At 43.4% G+C, this 13,342-nt stretch overlaps 1 pseudogene; it reads left to right on the plus strand.

Annotated features, from left to right (window-relative positions):
* The window catches only part of LOC125130457 (putative tetratricopeptide repeat protein 41), an 86,214-nt pseudogene continuing 72,872 nt past the window's right edge, over positions 1-13,342 (plus strand).

A 13,342-nucleotide genomic window follows, 5' to 3' on the forward strand; every position in this document is an offset into this window, starting at 1 on the left:
CAAGCTCATAAAACTGGTAGTTTTCATGTGTGTTTTCCCATTAGCTCAGTGGAATAGAATTCTCAGTGTGCGTAGACGAATGGAATGTTGTATAAACTGGCACAATTTAAGATAGAAAAACAATCACAGAACTCCATCAAGTTCTTAGATCCAGACTTCCTGCCTCTCTTCCTTGCCAGGTGCATTACTGGCCTTGGGCCTTATTATATTTTGACTTGTTCCTCTCATCCTGATTTCAGCTTCGCACCTGTTTTCATTCTTGCTTCTGTTCACAGTCATGGGTCTTGGCTTATTCTGCTCCTAGATACATTAGGCTTCTTTCTACATTTGTCTTCCTTTTCCTACTCTCAGCAAGACCCCTTGCATAGTTGCCAAATTCACAGGGGGACATAAGGAGCAGGTCGCTGAAGGAACACTGGGATGGTGGATGAAGGGGCTGAGAGAGAGAGAGAGAGAGAGGGAACACCTTGTGTCCAGGACCCGCTGATCACCTGTGGTTCTCAGCTCTTTAGCAGAAGCATTGGGGAAACAGAGGTGATGTGGAATTCCTGCAATCCTAAAAAAGAATGTGCTTTTTTCTTTTTCAGTCCTAACTTAAGCTAGATTGTTTTTCAACTCTGATCTGCCCGTTGGTTGACATCACTCACCTTCAAATATCTATAAGAAAGACGGCATTGGGGGACATTTTTCAATCTATTTCTAGCAAACATAGTTAGGAGGAAGTCGTAGAAGCAGTGGAGATCAGTGGCTGCACCAAGATGAAAACTGTTTTGTTTTAAGGTGGACGTCATCTCTGAGCAAAATGAAATGAGCCAAAAGGCAAATGGGAATGTAGACAGGTATGCCCGATTCCTTTTAAAGTCCCAAAAACCTATTCAGCCTTACATCTGCTCAATCCTGAATGATTTTCAAGAAGAGAGAGACTTTCTAGCAAACAACATCTTCCCTCAGCTGAATGAACGCTGCAATTCCCAGGGCATGTATTTCAAAACTGTGGACCTGAGGTGGTCAGCAATGAGGGCCCAGGCGCCCTTACCCTCCAACATGATTAGACAGCATTTTGGTCTCCACTCGCAACATCCAAAGCTCTGTCTCAACTGCGTGAACAGCTGCTGTCCCTTTTTCATTTGCTTGCAGCGTCAGACATACAGGGACTTTCCCCCCGGCTACTCATGTGTCATGTTCGCCAAGTCAACTGACTTGTCCAGTTTATCCATTGCGGAACAGACTGTCCATGTTGCTGCAAAAAATGGTTACCCTTGGGTCCTGGAGAATCCCAACTTCAGTCTGATGGAGTTAGAGATCATCCAAGCAGCATTTCTGAACGAATCTCAATTTCAATGTTTTTACTTTAGGACGGAAACCATGCTGCTGAAGACTCTGGATGAGAAAAAGAAGGAGGGGCTGTCCTCAGGTTTCCAAATGAACAGTGAGGAAGAATTAAAGATTGAAAAGCTTAAGGCCAAGATTATTAGCAAAGGGCTCCCTGTCAGATTGTATAGAGATCTCCACGAGTTGGGTGAGCTGGTTCTCAAGGACTGGTTGGTTGTGATAGAAAAACTTTACCTGGCCACTATAATGATGGAAAAATATAGGTTAGTAAATACGGAGATAGCCAGGTCTGTCATTATAGGTGCATGTGTTTTGTATGTCTTCCTTGTGAAGGAAATTTTAAATGATTAGAAATATGGAGTTCCCTTCATGGCTCAGCAGTTAATGAACCATGGAACTAGGATCTATGAGGATGTGGGTTCAATCCCTGGCTTTGCTCAGTGGGTTAAAGATCCAGCATTGCCATGAGCTGTGGCTTGCAGATGCGGCTGGATCTGGTGTTGCTGTGGTTGTGGTGTAGGCTGGTTTGACCCCTAGCCTGGGAACTTCCATGTGCCGCAGGTATAGCGCTAAAAAGAAAAAACAAACCAGAAAAAAACCCTCAAGCATATAAAATTGTTACCATATTCCTGTAAAATTGAAGATTTTTGAAACTGAGAATAAGAGCGAATAGCGGTTCATGAAAGATGAGTTGGGAAGTCAAGGAGCTGGGAGAAGACCTAAAATATCTGGCAGTTAACATGTAGACCCAGAACAGTTTCTCAACCTGGGCTGATTTTGCCCCTAAAGGACTTTTGGCCACATCTGAAGACATTTTTGGTGTCACAGTTGAGGGTGTGCCAGTGGCATCTAACAGGTGATCAGAGTCACTGTTAAACATCCTGCAGTGCACAGGACTGCCCACCCTAATAAACAGTTTGCCAACCCCAAATGTCAGTAATGCCAAGGTTGAGAAACTCTGATCTAAAGAGTTAACTTTCAAGTGCTTTTTTGCAGGTTATTGCATTTAATCTTTAAAGTTTAGCCCTGCAAGGAGGGTGCTAGAATTCCTGTTTTACAGATGAACAAATGAAAGCTGCTGTGTAGCAGTTAAGTGACTTACCTTAACCATTGAGGGTCATTCCAGGATTTGAATCCAAGTCCTTTTATCTCCAAAATCCATGCTCATTTGCCTTCACAAGCAAACTCAGTAGTCCATGGACTCAGAGACTAGTCCATGGACCAGTAGCCTTGGCATCACCTAGCAACTTGCTGGAAGTGCATTCTAGGCCTATTGAATTAGAATTTGCATTTAAATAAAGAAAGATGGCCAGGTGAGTGGCATGCACATTAAAGTTTGAGAAGCACTGCTTGATATCGTATTGCCTCTGAATGAAGTGATTGCATTTATTTTGAAAACAGTGTCTTATGGACATTTATAGATTAAAAAGGGAAAAGCAATATCAGAGTAGGGCAAAGATTCTTCACTTCACATCACAGACAGACTCTGGGAAGGATCTCTGAGGCCCTTAAAATTACATGCAAAATAGAATGTTTATGTGCATATGTGTGTTTTGGCTTGTGTCTTTGATCAAATCCTCAAAAGGTTTAATGACCCAAAAAAGACTATGAATTACTGTTGTATGAATTACTGTGAGAATGCAAAATGCAGGTGGTACATTCTCAAATGCTTTCAGGGACCAAGCAGGCATAGAACTTGTAATATGGTAGGAAGTGGATGGATTTGTGGTCAACTGAATGGGAGGGAGTTGATCCACCTAAAGTCATTCACATTCATTGCTGGGGGTGGGATGTGAAATCCCACTTGTGCTGCTCAAACAGAACTGCCTAAAAGCCAAATCATTTTGGAGTCCTAGAAAAGAATATTTTCTCAGTCATTATTCTTTGGGTTCCATGTGACTCAAAGTGACTTCAACAAAAAAAGAGCTTATTAGTTTGCATAACTTTAAAGCTCAGGATTAGGTTTGTGTTTGGCTCAGACTTCATCCAGTAGCTCAAATGAAGTTATCATGCCCTGGTTCTTCACTATTTCTCTGCATAGCTCTGTGGTCCTAATGTTGCCTCAACTCCTTGGTTCCTCCATCATGGGGGGAAGATGGCTGTAGCAACTCCAGGGTCAAGTCTGGTAGAAGTGGCTCAGAGTCCTGACATTGAGTCTTTCTGTCTCTGATTAACTAGACCTGGACTATATGCTTATATCTGGCTCAGTCACAGGTGCTGAGAAAATGTGTCGTTCTGATCGTCTATATGTCACCTCTGGAGCTGGACTGAGTCAGATCCACTGCAGTAACATGAACTGAGAGTTGAGACAAGGTGGGACCCCAAATGATAGTCTGGGGCTCTTATGGGAATTAGGGTAGGGCAGATGGATGTTGAGCTGTCCCAAAATATCTTGAATATTTACTACATGCTTGGAGTTTTAGAATGTCCAGTGACAGATATGTTCTCAGATCTTAGATTTTTCAGTTCCTAGCTGTGTGACCTTGAGAAAATAATGTAATATCGGTAAATCTTGGTTTATTCTTCTGTTTACTGGATTAACATTAAATACCTTAAGAGTAATAAATTTGACCATTCTCAATCTGAACTGCATCCAATGATTAATATTTACTAACAAAATCTATACATAGAACTACCATATGACCCCACAATCCCACTCATGGGCATATATCCAGACAAAACTCTGCTTAAAAGAGACACATGCACCCACATGTTCCTTGCAGCACTATTCACAATAGCCAGGACATGGAAACAACCCAAGTGTCCATCAACAGATGATTGGATTCGGAAGAGGTGGTATATATACACAATGGAATACTACTCAGCCATAAAAAAAGAATGACATAATGCCATTTGCAGCAACATGGATGGAACTAGAGACTCTCATACTGAGTGAAATGAGCCAGAAAGACAAAGACAAATACCATATGATATCACTTATAACTGGAATCTAATATCCAGCACAAATGAACATCTCCTCAGAAAAGAAAATCATGGACTTGGAGAAAAGACTTATGGCTGCCCAATGGGAGAGGGAGGGAGTGGGAGGGATCAGGAACTTGGGGTTATCAGATACAACTTAGAATAGATTTACAAGGAGATCCTGCTGAGTAGCATTGAGAACTATGTCTAGATACTCATATTGCAACAGAACAAAGGGTGGGGGAAAATGTTTACATGTAAGAATAACTTGATCCCCATGCTGTATAGCAGGAAAAATAAATAAATTAATTAAAAAATATTTACTAAACATGTTCAAGAATCAATCCTTTCTGTGTATTGGGTACAGTTTATTTCTCCTTAGTATCCTCCTTAGTCTTTAATTTTGGTTGCTATTTTTATTTATTTATTTAATTTTTTGTCTTTTTGGGGCCATACCCATGGCATATGGAAGTTCCCAGGCTAGTGGCACATCTGAGCTGTAGCTGCCAGCCAACACCACAGCCACAGCCACACCAGATCTGAGCAGCATCTGCGACCTACAGCACAGCTCACAGCAATGCCAGAAACTCAACCAACTGAGCAGGGCCAGGGATGGAACCTGCATCCTCATGGATACTAGTCAGGTTCATTACTGCTGAGCCATGACAGGAATGCCCAATTTTGGTTATTATTGAAAGATGAGCTTGTTTTAGATTTTAGTTTTGGATATACAATATGCAGATTTTATGTCTGCATTAGAAGGTACATAATGGATAGATTATTAAAAAGATCTGTAGAAAGAAGTGCTAAATTATTTTTCTTTTTCATCTTTGGTAGCCTTTATTCACCCAGGGAGTTCCAAAATCTCACAGCTGAGGAAGCAATAGGTCAGTGGGTAGCTGATAGTTATCATAAAACAATATAGAGCTATCAGTTCATACTCTTGATCTTTAGAAGCACTTCTGAGGTCCTTGGAGATACCTGAGACTAGTGGGTGAGGTTTAAGTTTAGCTAAAGAGATTCATTAGACTGCGGGATCATCTCTAATTCTAAGATCTTGAAATGTGAAACTGACCTTGGCTGGACTGTTGGTCCTCTAGGTCTGTTCTGGTCCTAACCTGAACCACAGGGCAGCCCAGTTATCTATGGAGGTATAAGGTTTCTTGAGACCTTACCTCATGTTCATTTTCCTGCCTCACCCCATTTAAAGAACAACAACCCCCATCCTAACTCTGGGATATAGATGTCTCCAGAGGTAGGAGGATACTTTGGCAGTCCAGAACACCCTTTAATTAAGCAGTGAGTTCAGAATCACAGTAGACTGCAACAAGAAGGAATCTCAGGAAACTCAGATGTCTGGCCCTGCCGCATATTTTACCTGAGTGTTTAAAGGGCTTACCCAATGGCAGAGTTGTGACTGTACCCATAGTTGTCACCGGATTAGTGCATCTTATCCTAAAAATAGGCCCCACTCCCCCAACCAGTGCCATAGATAGAAACATGCACATATGCCATGAAATTGAATTAGGTAACTTTATACTTAAGAATCTTATATAATCTAAAAAGATGCAAAGGTGTATGTAGCAAATCTTTTTTTTTTTTTTTTTGCCCTGGTCATTCTGAGGTCATGAAATAACCTGAAATCCTAAGTAGAATTTCATGTCCAGATAGCATGAAGAAGGTTAAGTTACTTGCCTATAGCTTCCTTTCATAAGAATGTAGAATGGTGGGCTGTGAAGTATGGCACTAACATAGAACGAAGGTGGTATAGACACAAAGGGGGAGATACTTTCCTGGGCCTTTATCATAATTAATGGAAAATGCAAAACTACAAATCTAAGATTTTAAAGCGTATCTTTTTGTCTGTAAAGACTGCAAGCACAACTTTGAATATTTCTGCCATGAAGAGTTCACTGAGAAGTGCAAGAAGTGTTGGTTATTTCCAAGGAATCCAACAGGACCTTAGAGATCTTGGAAAGATTTGCCTTGAAGGATGGTTTAGACTCTGTTCTCAGGTTAAGATGTCAAGAAATCTCAAGCAAAACCATCTGACTTTTGTGAATATGATCCCCTGAATTTGGAATGTCTGTGTCCACCCTTTCCTGCAGGAGAGATTCCCACAAAGCCACACTAGGTTAATCTCCTTATCAGGTTATCACCCTGCAACTGCCGAGCTTTTCTGATTATTTCACTTATTTTCTTCCAGTCTCTTCAAGAAGATGGTAAACCCTGGAGGGCAGAGAGTTGGCCTCCTTTTTTTCTCCCATAGATCAGTTGGTCTAAGTCATTCCTGCCAATGCTGGAATGATTTTAAGGAAATGAAGTTGGATTAGGAAATGTGCAAATGTATCGGCACAGTTTGTATAATTTACAAAGCGCTTCTACATACATCATCAGCTCATTATTAATTACATTAAGATATTCAGCCAACACTTATTAAATGCCGACTACAGGCCTTGGCATTATTTGTGTTTGTGTGTAAGAAATCGTGTTGTCTTACCCGAGTTTGCACTCCTCCTCTCTTTTATCCAGTGTCCTCTGCATTAACCCCCGCCCCCACCCCACTATCTTTGCCCATAGGCTTGAAGAGGCTGGGGCATGAAGAAGGAACAATAAAGTTGTGGGTTCTATGGTGTCCTTCCCAATTTCAATCCTAGAAATAGAGAGGTTCCTGGGATCATTTTATTTCTTCCATCCCCATCCTCCAGTTCTTAGCACAGATCTCATTTCTTCTGGGAGAGTTTGTGGATTTGAAATAAACGCAGTGGCCAGAATGGCACCTGGCTCTCCTCCACCAACTCTGCCTCAGTCTCAGCACCCCCCGTGATGGGCAGAGCCACCAACATTCTTGTGGTTCTGAGAACCCGCGCCGGGGGGAAGATGATTAATTTGGTTAAAACAACATGGTGCTCAGTCAAAGTTTTGAAAACTACAAAAGTTGGAAATATAAAGGCCGTCTGTTAAAAATCTTAGGTTTGAATAGGCAAATCCATAGAGACAGGAAATAGGTTAGTGGAGTAGAGGGGAACCAGAAATGACCCCTAATGGGTCTGGAGTTTCTTTTTGGGGTCCTGAAGATTGTCTGAAATTAGATAGTGGTGGTATTTGTACCACCTTGTGAGTGCACGGAAGACCACTGAATTGTGAAATAGTGGATTTGGGGGTTATGTGAATGATATCTAACTTAGGTTATAATTTTAAGGATTCCAGAATAGGTGAGAAATTTAATAAATTTTATTGTAATTCAACTCCAATTGCGCCCAATAAAAACACAACAATTAGGAGTTCCTGTTGTGTCTCAGTGGTTAACGAATCCGACTAGGAACAATAAGGTTGTGGGTTCGATGCCTGGCCTTGCTCAGGGGGTTAAGGATCCGGCATTGCTGTGAGCTGTGGTGTAGGTCGAAGATGCGGCTCAGATCCCGCCTTGCTGTGCCTGTGGCGTAGGCCGGCGGCTATGGCTCCGATTAGACCCCTAGCCTGGGAATCTCCATGTGCTGCAGGTGCAGCCCTGGAAAAGACAGAAGAGGAAAAAAACAACAACAATTAAATAAGTACTTTGAGATCATCTGTGTGGAAACAAGGCTTTACCATTTGGAAACAATGCTTTGTTCTGTAAGTTTCTGAATAGCGTGTGCAGGTTATAGAAAAGAGTGTTCTTTTATTAGAGTTTCAAAGCATTGTCTTAACCAGCCATCGAGAGCGATCACATTCTCTTTTTCTCTATTTTTTTTCAATAGGCGAGAGTAATATTATTTTCCTTATACCTGTCCTCCCTTCCTCTTTTATGTACCTTTTTCACCACTGAATTGTGAAATAGTGGATTTGGGGGTTATGTGAATGATATCTAACTTAGGTTATAATTTTAAGGATTCCAGAATAGGTGAGAAATTTAATAAATTTTATTGTAATTCAACTCCAATTGCGCCCAATAAAAACACAACAATTAGGAGTTCCTGTTGGCATTTTTTTTTTTTGATTGGAGTTGCTTTACAATGTTGTTTTAGTTTCAGGCATACAGCAAGGTACATATAAAGATTCAGCAATACATACACATGCACTCATTCATTTTCAGATTCTTTTCCCATATAGGTCACTACAGAATATTGAAGAGAGTTCCCTGTGCTATGCAGTAGGTCCTGCTGGCTGTCCATTTTGTGTATAGTGCTGTGTATATGTCAATGCTAAACTTCCTAATTTATCCCTCCCTCTTTTTTCCCTTTGATAACCACAAGCCTGCTTTTTTTTTTTTTTTTTTCAATTTGTCTTTTTGCCTTTTCTAGGGCCGCTTCTGCAGCATATGGAGATTCCCAGGCTAGGGGTCAAATAGGAGCTGTAGCCTACACCAGAGCCACAGCAACGCGGGATCCAAGCCACGTCTGTGATCTACACCACAGCTCACAGCAATGCCGGATCCTCAACCCACTGAGCAAGGCCAGGGATCGTGAACAAAATGGACAGAAGTCCCTACCCCGATGGATTTTTCTCATAATTGGAGAAGGGAGGAGACAAAAAGTTAACTAAATGAAAAAATGTAGAATGAAGAAAAATAAATCGGAGAAAGACAGTCGGCAGTGTATATGTGTAAGAACTGTTAGGATTTTAGAAGTGTGGTCTGGGAAAGCCTCACTGGGAAAGAGACATTTGAATAAAACACCTGAAGGAGAGGGCCAGGCAGGTAACTCAGGGAGACCATTCCAGTCAGAGGAAACACTTGCAAGGGCTCCAAAGCAGGCTGGGCCTCTCAACTGCTGCTCCTCCCAGTCAGCTCAATAACTCTCTATTGCACATGCCCACTCACTCATTACAGAATATTAATTGGTTGCCCATTCTGTGCCAGGTGCTGGGTTCTGGTGATGCAGGACAGAGGCTGGCAGATAAGGTCATGACCCTCACCGATCTGATGTTCTGGTTGAGAAAGGCAGATAACCAATAATCAAGACAATATTCATAATGATAAAGGCCATGCGGAGGGCTGTTGAGGTTGAGTGGTCAGGAACTGTGTCTCCATATTAGTTGGAGACACTCTGGCTGCTGTCACAAATAAATCCCATTTCAGTAGCTTCTCAAATGAAGTTTATTTCTGCAACAGTCCAATTTGGCGCTCTTAGCTAGAGAACAAGTGGCTTTCCTCCATGTGGTGGTTTGGGGACACACAGGCTTTCCATCTTGAGGCTGTGTCATCTTCTAGGGCCTCAGAGACCTCTGCTTTTGGCCAGAGGAAGAGAACGTGTGGGAAAGGCACGGCTTTCCTTAAAAGTCTTGGCCCGGCAGCGTTACATAGCACTTCCACTCCTGTTCTTTTGGCAAGGACTCGGCCCACCCCGGGCCCACATGGCAGCACTGGGAGTCACATGGAAATGGAGAGCCACCCCCACCGTCTGGAAGGGGAGCATGAACTTTTGCAGGGCAGGCAGCCGTCTCTGCTACACTCTTGGGAGATCTGCTGGACAAGAAGGGGGCAGCCTTGTGGCCATCAGAAGAAAGAACATTCCAGGCAGAAAGGACAGCTAGGGTAATACAGGTCCTAAGCCGGAAACAAAGCGGGGTAAGTTAGGAAGGGAAAGAAGGCAGCACAGCCAGACTGTGGTGAGGAGCAGGGGGAGTTGTACCAGATGAGGCAGGAGAAGATGGAGGCCGGCCCACTGCATATCTGAACTTGGTAGGAAGGAATATTAGGTTTGGAGTCTATTGCAATGGGAGGGCAGTTTTACGGAGGGACCTGACATGATTTGGTTGATATTTTTCAAAAATCAAAATCAGTCTAATGTGTGGAGATAAGCATGGTGGCAGTCATGTTTTTTAGAGGAGTTGCAGTGGTCCGAGCAGGAGGTGGTGGCTTGGAAGAGGGCAATAGCAATGGGAGGTGAGGACTTCGGATGGGTTAAGAATTTGCTGAGGAACTGAATGAGGGGGGTGAAGGAAAAGGGGGACGTGAAACTACGTCTTGGGACTTAAGGAAGCTGCGTGGGTAACGAAGGCTACTCACTGAAACGGGCCAACGTTGGTGAGGTGGGGTAGCAGGTTTTGAGGGAGAATCAGCAGCTCTGCTTTGAGGGAGAATCACATGAGATATTGCAGATACAGGGTATGCCCCTCTGTTCTAGGGGCAGTTGGAGAGTCCTCCTGCTTCTTACTAGCTGTGCGACCTTGGGCACACAAGTTATTTTCGTCTCTGTGGCTCAATGTTCCCATTTGTAAAATGCGGATAATAAGAAAAAAAAAAAAGTGTCTTTCAGGTAGTTGAGAGGATGAACTAAGATAAAGGATGAAGAACAAAGACACTTAGCACAGTGTGAATTGTAAGCACTGATAAGCATTAGCTATTTCTATCATTATTGTTAGGTACCTGCAGTATATTTGCATGCTCGTATGTGTCTAACTCTGCCTGTTTTGGAGAATTTTTCCCCTCTTGCCTGGCGTTCGTACCCGCCTGCACCTCTGGGCCCTGAGTGAGTGTGATGGATGTCTATTATCTCTTCATGAAGATGGATATTTGAGCTTCCTTCTGTAATGTGGGTGTCTGTGAGTAAACAAAGTGAACATGTGGGCGGGAGTTCTCAGTAGCTGCATATCTCAGGGCGCGTAAATTGGGTAAAATCAAAATCAGTAGCAGCAGGTGTGACTAGTTCTGAAAGAAAGTGATTAATCCTACTCAGGCATGTCCCAAAGGTGTTTAGTCTGGCCAGGCTGATGACAGAAACTCAATTGTACTCACCCAATTATGACTTTATTCCCAAAGTGAGCTGTTCTTTTAATTAGTGTCTTTTTGGGTGCTGAGAATCTCCTAATGAAAACAGTTGCTATCTTCCAAACAAACAGATGTTTAAGCTGATAGAGCAAAATAAATTCAGGAACAGCCTCTGAAAACCTGACAACCGGGTGACACCTCTCCTTGTTAATGGGAAGGGCTGTGGTTCTGGGCTTGGATGGCCTGCATATCCTGGCTCCACTACTTACTAGCTGAGTGATCTTGGGCAGTTTACTTAAGCAATCTGTGCCTCAATTTCTCATCTCTAAAATGGGGATGGGATTAATAGCACCTACATAAAGCTGTGATGATACATGTAGAGGACTTAGGTCCCTGGCACACAGTTGCCGTTATTATTATTGTTCTTGTTATTATGCCTCATTGAGCTGGAGATTATTATCATTATTGTTATTATTATTATTCCTCACTGAGCTGGAGAAAGAAGCAGGGATGGGGAGACTATGGAGAGAAACTCCTACTCATTAGCTAGACTCAGGAGAGCAAGGATGGCCCTGCAAGAGAGTTGTTGCTACAGGGCAGCTTAGGAGGAAGCCGGGGTGAGCGTGGTCAGCTGGCCCCAGCATCTTTCAGCACCACCACCTTGGCTTTACCTGGGGGTGGACGTGGGCGGAGGAAGAGGAGCTCCTGCCGAGAGAGCACAGCTGGGCCTGAAAAGTCAGGCGCAGATTCAGCTTCTTTGCAGAGAGCATTTCCTGTGCTAGCGCAGCTGTAGCAGCTGCACCTCCTGCGTGGGCTGTGAGCCCGAGGCCTGCCGAGGTGGGGATGCTGACATTTTGCTCAGGTGGGGTGAAGTCACACTTCTGCCCTCCATCCACACCCCTGCTTGCCAGGATAAAGGGATCTAGCAGAGGAGAACTGCTGGATCTCCCACCGCCCATGCCCTCGCCTGCCTGTAAGCTGATATACCTCCTGCCACAGGCTTCACAGGCGGTCAGAGTTGAGCCACTGCCTTTCCTATTACATGTTTCCTCACCTGGAAACGGCAGCCTTAACAAGGAGTTCCATTTATTAAAGGCTTTCTGGGTGCCAGTACTGAGGGCTTCATCAGCACCTCTTTTTTCAAGAGGTCTTTCTTGAGATAATAGCTGAGTCCCACTTCTGTGTAATCCACTCACCTTCTCCTCTTGTACCCAACACATTAAAAATGCTTGCTGCCTACAGTGCACAGACAGTTCAATAATTAGAATCAACTCACCTGCATTCGAAATGAAATAGCCTATTTAATCATTTAAAGTAAAATTACTGTACAATATAAAAATAAAGACATAAATGTTAAGATCTATAAGGCTATAAAAATAAAATCATTATTCTGCATTATACAAAATAGTGCAAGGAAAAAAAAATCCAAATAAGCTTTTTGGAAAGCAAAGGGTAAATTTTCCACTTTATCATGCCGACATAGCATTTAATGCCATGCAATAGCCTATGGCCAGGTTCTGGAACTTCATATGGAAGTTCCTGGGTTAGGGATCAAATTTGAGCTGCCACTGTGACCTCCAGCACAGCTGCAGCAACTCGAATCTTTAACCTACTGTGCTGGACCAGGGATCAAACCTGCAACACCACAGAGACAATGCTGGATCCTTAACCCATTGTGCCACAGTGGGAACGCTGGTTCTTAATTGTTAAGAGGGGAAAAATGCTAGCCAGTAAATTGTACTGTATTATCAAGTGTTATATGCCATAAAATACAGACCTCTCATTTAATGCTCTCACCAAGCCCTCGGCAGCATTATTGTCCCAGGTAAGGAGTCTGAGGCTCAGGACGGCTGGGTCACATGGCTACATGTGGCCGGAGTAGGGAGTTCCAACTCAGGTCTTTGTTGAATTCAGAGCCCCAAGTCCTCATTACTGCACTGTCTTGCTCCACTGAGCCAAGAGAGGGACCTTTCTCCCATGTGGATGATTTCTATCAGGGTCCTCTCCTAGCATCGGTTAGCAAGAGTCTGCATTCAAGTCAGTGGTGTGGAATGGGTGGTGGTACTAGCAGGGATCCTTGGCTATGCTTGCCAAGCCTTATGCCCTGGGCGTGGCCAGCTCTAGCCTTTTGCTCCATGGGGATGGTCTCCTTGCATCAGACAGTCATTCCTCCATGAATGTCCACTCAGTTCCCTTTTCCTGGAATGCCCCTCCCTTTTCCCAGGTCAGGGGCTCCTTCTCATCTCCTAAGGCCCTATTTAAAGGTTGCCCTTTCCTAGAAGGGAGCTGATGGGTGCCTCTCTCCCTCATTCCCAGCTTTGACCAGGTGTAAGGATAGCCCCAGGCCCAGTATATTCTAATCTTTTTTTTCCAGGTGTCTCCCTGCACATGCTGTGA

Source organism: Phacochoerus africanus, chromosome 7 (assembly GCF_016906955.1).
Source record: "Phacochoerus africanus isolate WHEZ1 chromosome 7, ROS_Pafr_v1, whole genome shotgun sequence".
NCBI lineage: Eukaryota > Metazoa > Chordata > Mammalia > Artiodactyla > Suidae > Phacochoerus > Phacochoerus africanus.